The 6595-nt window shown below is 47.5% G+C and overlaps 1 pseudogene across 1 annotated transcript in view; it reads right to left on the bottom strand.

Moving 5' to 3' along the window:
- Window positions 1–657: 657 nt before the first annotated feature.
- The window catches only part of LOC311119145 (circularly permutated Ras protein 1-like), a 50245-nt pseudogene continuing 44307 nt past the window's right edge, over window positions 658–6595 (bottom strand). Inside the window, exon 12 of the transcript in view lies at window positions 658–756. The product of the transcript in view is annotated as a circularly permutated Ras protein 1-like (transcript). The remainder of the gene's footprint in view (window positions 757–6595) is intronic.

Here is a 6595-nt window from a genome sequence, read left to right as displayed (position 1 = left end):
GATTTTGGAATTATATGTTCGACGTGCAGTTGTCCACATACTTCTGGCCATGTAGTGTATCTATACACTAATTATGAACAGGTGGTGGGTCAATGAGTTGGTTTCCCCAGGGCCAGGTACTGTAGATCAGTGGCTCTCAACCCCTGGGAACCCAAACTCATCACACCTTTGATTTGAATTAGTTGTCTGAGTGCTAGGGCAAACATAACATTGTGCCTCCATCAGCAGCGATTGCTGTAGATAAAAGGGGAGTTCGTCTGATGTGCTTTGTGTCTGTGTACAGACGTCTGCCTGAGTCCTTATGTAAACTGGATCATGATATTATGTATCAGGTTTCTTCTTCGGTTACCAGTTGACCAGACGGAGAGTGTTTGCGTGTGAGGAGGTATAAGGAGAGAACGTAGGTTTAAAGAAAAGACTCCCTTTACAATAGGTCTTATAACAAAATCAAAACACCAGTCATCTTAAATATATTTTTATGTACAAGTACCAAAACATTCATACGAGACATATTTATATAATATTTAGGTAGTACATTAGGAGTTATTTGAGTGAGTGTCCAGTCTTGGACAGTCTCTAACATGGCGACCAGTTTTTGCCCAACTGTTGATGCTGCAAAATTGGCTTTGCCACCTGTGACTGCTGTGGTCTGGCTCCTCACAGAGCCACCATGTCCGTCTGTTTCCTTCTGCTCTGGCACACACTGCTGGCTCTCTTCATCTGGTACACCACCTTAGCTGCCTCATCAGAGAGGGCCTGGGAGCAAACAAAGGGAGCGGGTGTCAGGTGAGTGTGTGTGTGTGTGGACTAGACATATGTTCATGGGACTCAGAGGCCTGTAGGTCCTTGGTCTTGCTCTCGCCCTGGAGAAAGCGAGAGAGGGCAGGAGAGAGAGAAAAATATTACACAATACATATAGCACAGTGACATACTGAGGATATCCTGACTTGCGTAATAGGAGGTATTTCTCTCCTCTCCTCTCCTCTCCTCTCCTCTCCTCTCCTCTCCTCTCCTCTCCTCTCCCCTCCTCTCCCCTCCTCTCCTCTCCTCTCCCCTCCCCTCCCCTCTCCTCTCCTCTCCTCTCCTCTCCTCTCCTCTCCTCTCCTCTCCTCTCCTCTCCTCTCCTCTCCTCTCCTCTCCTCTCCTCTCAAATGTCTCTCTTTTCTTTCATTCTCTCTTTGAAAACTATCCTTTCATCCTTTAGGAAGTTCTATAATTCTGTGAAAGAGCAAGAGAGAGAGAGAGATAGACAGAGTTTTGATTGAGTGATTAATTGATTGATTGGTTGGTTGACTGATTGGTTGTTTGATCGATGGAAGGTCCAATGTAGCCTTTTTTTTATCTCAATATAATTTCTGGGTACTGTGTTTTTAAATTACAATTGTAAAAAATAAACAAAAATAGCTTCTTAGCAAACAGCAATTTATCAAGCTAGAATTTTGCGAGGACTGTCTGGGTGTGGTCTGAGTGGGGAGGGGGAAACTGAAAACTAGCTGTTATTGGCAGAGAGGTTTGGAACTCTTATTCTTATTGGTCTATTAAAGTGGAACTGACAGCATTTTAGCAACATTAAATCTTATGAAGATCTGTTCATATACAACCCCAGGAAGAATGTGAATAAAAAAAAATACAAAATCTAACTAGCGAGCACTTAGATATGGTCATTTTCACGTTTTCTGAAATTCTTAGTATATGTAATTCCCAAACATTCTAAGGCATATGAGAAAATTCTATAGCAATATAGAGTGGGAAAGCACCATGCATCTGGACAATTCATAGACACTGCAGTGAATAAAACCTAATAAAAACATTTGTCTTGTCCAAGGACGCAGAACGGTGACGGGCCTGCCATCATTCACGTTGAACTGGACTGTGTGTTTACAGGCAGTAGCAACAGCGAGACTTTAGATCATTAGAACGCATTCGCCAAAAGCCACGAAATACACCTGAATGGATTTCTGCAAATATGTAAATACCACGGGAGTCCTCTTATATTTGGGAACTTTAGAGTACTATTGATCAAACAACCATGAATACAGTGGGGAAAAAAAGTATTTAGTCAGCCACCAATTGTGCAAGTTCTCCCACTTAAAAAGATGAGAGATGCCTGTAATTTTCATCATAGGTACACGTCAACTATGACAGACAAAATGAGAAAAAAAAATCCAGAAAATCACATTGTAGATTTTGGTGGAGAATAAGTATTTGGTCAAAAACAAAAGTTTCTCAATACTTTGTTATATACCCTTTGTTGGCAATGACACAGGTCAAACGTTTTCTGTAATTCTTCACAAGGTTTTCACACACTGTTGCTGGTATTTTGGCCCATTCCTCCATGCAGACCTCCTCTAGAGCAGTGATGTTTTGGGGCTTTCAACTCCCTCCAAATATTTTCTATGGGGTTGAGATCTGGAGACTGGCTAGGCCACTCCAGGACCTTGAAATGCTTCTTACGAAGCCACTCCTTCGTTGCCCGGGCGGTGTGTTTGGGATCATTGTCATGCTGAAAGACCCAGCCAAGTTTCATCTTCAATGTCCTTGCTGATGGAAGGAGGTTTTCACTCAAAATCTCACGATACATGGCCCCATTCATTCTTTCCTTTACACGGATCAGTCGTCCTGGTCCCTTTGCTTAAAAACAGCCCCAAAGCATGATGTTTCCACCCCCATGCTTCACAGTAGGTATGGTGTTCTTTGGATGCAACTCAGCATTATTTGTCCTCCAAACACGAAGAGTTGAGTTTTTACCAAAAAGTTATATTTTGGTTTCATCTGACCATATGACATTCTCCCAATCCTCTTCTGGATCATCCAAATGCACTCTAGCAAACTTCAGACGGGCCTGGACATGTACTGGCTTAAGCAGGGGGACACATCTGTCACTGCAGGATTTGAGTCCCTGGCGGCGTAGTGTGTTACTGATGGTAGGCTTTGTTACTTTGGTCCCAGCTCTCTGCAGGTCATTCACTAGGTCCCCCCGTGTGGTTCTGGGATTTTTGCTCACCGTTCTTGTGATCATTTTGACCCCACGGGGTGAGATCTTGCGTGGAGCCCCAGATCTAGGGAGCATATCAGTGGTCTTGTATGTCTTCCATTTCCTAATAATTGCTCCCACAGTTGATTTCTTCAAACCAAGCTGCTTACCTATTGCAGATTCAGTCTTCCCAGCCTGGTGCAGGTCTAAAATTTTGTTTCTGGTGTCCTTTGACAGCTCTTTGGTCTTGGCCATAGTGGAGTTTGGAGTATGACTATTTGAGGTTGTGGACAGGTGTCTTTTATACTGATAACAAGTTCAAACAGGTGCCATTAATACAGGTAACGAGTGGAGGACAGAGGAGCCTCTTAAATAATAAGTAACAGGTTTGTGAGAGCCAGAAATCTTGCTTGTTTGTAGGTGACCAAATAGTTATTTTCCACCATAATTTGCAAATAAATTCATTAAAAATCCTACAATGTGATTTTCTGGATATTTTTTTCTCAATTTGTCTGTCATAGTTGACGTGTACCTATGATGAAAATTACAGGCCTCTCTCATCTTTTTAAGTGGGAGAACTTGCACAATTGGTGGCTGACTAAATACTTTTTTCCCCCACTGTAGGTAGGCTCTCTCTCTCTCAGTTATGCACATCAACAACAACAAGATCAACAACTAATGCTAGCCAGAGCAAGATGACCTCAAATCTAACGAAGGAACATTAGATAAACCCTCTCAATCTTTTTCCAGTTAGTTGGCCGTCAAAATTGCACTGATAAACGATGAGGAATTGTAGCCTGCCCGTCCTTTTGCAGCTTGCCTGCCAATGCACGCTGGTCCCAACCAAGAACCCAAGCTAACTGGCTAAAGTTGACTAGCTTGCTAGCTAGCTACTTCCAGACACAAATGAGAGAACACCTCACCTTGACCATTTTACTCGCCGTAGCAGAGCTGGTTAGGCTGAACATTCTTGACTAACTATTACTTTTTTTGTCTACGTTTACTGACACCGGTTATATCTAGCGCGTTCATAAATTCATCAATTATTCTGCACTCTGGCACACTCAGACGAGAGTGCTCTGAAATCGGAGTAGATAGCCAGAGTGAATTTGCAAACGCTATAGATATGCTAACTAAATAACAGTCATTCAAGTTCTCGCTAGCTGACCAAATGACACCTGCATCTCTAGCTGTGTATAGCCACCGAAAACCACATGAGGGGAAAAAGTCACTCACCTCCTCCAATGGCATGACATGACATCCTCCTAGCAGCTAGCTAGCTAGCTAGCTAGCTAGCTATCTAGTCAACGTTAGGCTCTGTGTTTTTAGCTTCCTACATAAATAGATATGCTAGCCTATTAGCCACGTTATGACTGACTTGTGATCATTGCCCTTGCTAGTTTGATTGTATTGACATTCCCAGCCTTAGTTACATTCGTCCGTTTTTGCCCAGAATATTGAGTCATTGAAACTGAAACAGTGCATCCCGAATGGAGGCAGCAAACAATGTACCAGTCCAGCGGTGATTTACAACCTGATAGCAATATTTTTTGGACTACCAAGAAATGGATTGGTGAATTATATTAATCATGCATTGAACTGCATCAATCTATTCTGCCAACAACGTCTTACTGTACGTCATTGAATGTTGAGTCAAATAGAACCAATTTTTTTAAAGTTGGTTTTGTAGCATAAACTGGGAATGTGATATTTTTTTTACTGATATTATGATTGTCTGTTTGTTTCATATCTGTAACGTAGTTAAAACGCTGTCAGTTCCACAAGGATCATATCGCCTCCATGTCACACCCTGGCTCTGGGACTCATTATGTTGAGCCAGGGTGTGTTCATTCTATGTGTTCTGTTTCTTTGTTGGGTGTTCTAGGTTGTGTATTTCTATGTTTAACTGAGTGACTCCCAATCAGAGGCAACGAGTGTCAGCTGTGTGCTGGTTGTCTCTGATTGGGAGCCATATTTAACTGTCTGTGTTTCACTTTGTGTTTGTGGGTTTTTGTTCCTTGTCGGTCTTTGTCACCGTGGACTTCACGAGTCGTTTATTGTTTTGGTTTTTGTGCTTTAATATAATAAAGTATGATGTTCGCTCAACACGCTGCGCATTGGTCTACTCACTCCTACGACGATCGTGACAGAAAAACCCACCGTAAAAGGACCAAGCAGCGTGTCCAGGAGCAGGCAGCCTGGTCATGGGAGGAAGCGCCAGGAAAGGAGATGGAGAGGCTGGCGATGGCCCAGGTGGGCAAATCGTGGTCCTGGGAGGACATGCTCGGGGGCAAGGGACCTTGGGGTAGGATTAAGGCCCTGGCGAGAGAGGAGCAGCGGCGTCAGCAGTGCCATCGTCGGAAGGACGAGAGGCACCCCCAATAAATTTTTAGGGGGGGCACACGGCATGGGCGACTGGGCAGCAGGAGGCTGCCACAGGGCGAATTGGGAGATTAGGAGAGGAGGCCACCGGGTTTTGGGGGCCAGAAGGCAGGTTGGCAGAGCCTGGATGGAGAGCAGAGCCAACTCCCCGTACTCAGGCATGGCAGCATGAGACTGGGCAGGTTCCGCGGTATGCGGAGCTGCGCACTGTGCCACGAGTGGTCCGGCATAGTCCGGTACGTCCTGTGCGAGCACCCCGCACGTGTTGTGCGAAGGTGGGCATGCAGCCAGGACGGAGTGTGCCGGCTCAGCGCTCGTGGCCTCCAGTGCCTCTCCTCTGTCCCGGATATCCTGCGCCAGTGTCACGTGCTGTTATGCCAGTACGGGTACACAGCCCTGTACGTCCTGTGCTGATGCCTCACACAGAGTGTGTGAAGGTAGGCATTCAGCCAGGATGGGTTGTGGCAGCTCTTCACTCCAGGTCTCCTATCCGTCTCCATAGCCCAGTCCGGCCTGTTCCTGCTCCACGCACCAAGCCTACGGTGTGCGTCGCCAGCCCAGTCCGGCCTGTCCCTGCTCCACGCACCAAGCCTACGGTGTGCGTCGCCAGCCCAGCCCAGCCTGTCCCTGCTCCACGCACCAAGCCTACGGTGTGCGTCGCCAGCCCAGCCCGGCCTGTTCCTGCTCCACGCACCAAGCCTACGTTGTGCGTCGCCAGCCCTGCCCGGCCTGTTTCTGCTCCACGCACCAAGCCTACGGTGTGCGTCGCCAGCCCTGCCCGGCCTGTTCCTGCTCCACGCACCAAGCCTACGGTGTGCGTCGCCATCCCTGCCCGGTCTGTTCCTGCTCCACGCACCAAGCCTACGGTGTGCGTCGACAGCCCAGCCCGGCCTGTTCCTGCTCCACGCACCAAGCCTACGGTGTGCGTCGCCAGCCCAGCCCGGCCTGTCCCTGCTCCACGCACCAAGCCTACGGTGTGCGTCGCCAGCCCAGCCCGGCCTGTCCCTGCTCCACGCACCAAGCCTATGGTGTGCGTCGTCAGCCTGGTCCAGCCCGTTCCTGCCACTCGCACCAAGCCAGGGGTGCGAGTCGTCAGCCTGGTCCAGCCTGTTCCTGCCACTCGCACCAAGTCAGGGGTGCGAGTCGTCAGCCTGGTTCAGCCCGTTCCTGCTACTCGCACCAAGCCCGGGGTGCGAGTCGTCAGCCAGGTCCGGCCCGTCGCTGCTCCACGCACCAAGC

The sequence above is a fragment of the Coregonus lavaretus genome (assembly GCF_964263955.1).
Source record: "Coregonus lavaretus genome assembly, chromosome: 1".
In the NCBI taxonomy this organism is placed as follows: Eukaryota; Metazoa; Chordata; class Actinopteri; order Salmoniformes; family Salmonidae; genus Coregonus; species Coregonus lavaretus.
The sequence above is the reverse complement of the archived record's forward strand: the minus strand, read 5'-3'. Positions and strand labels throughout refer to the sequence as shown.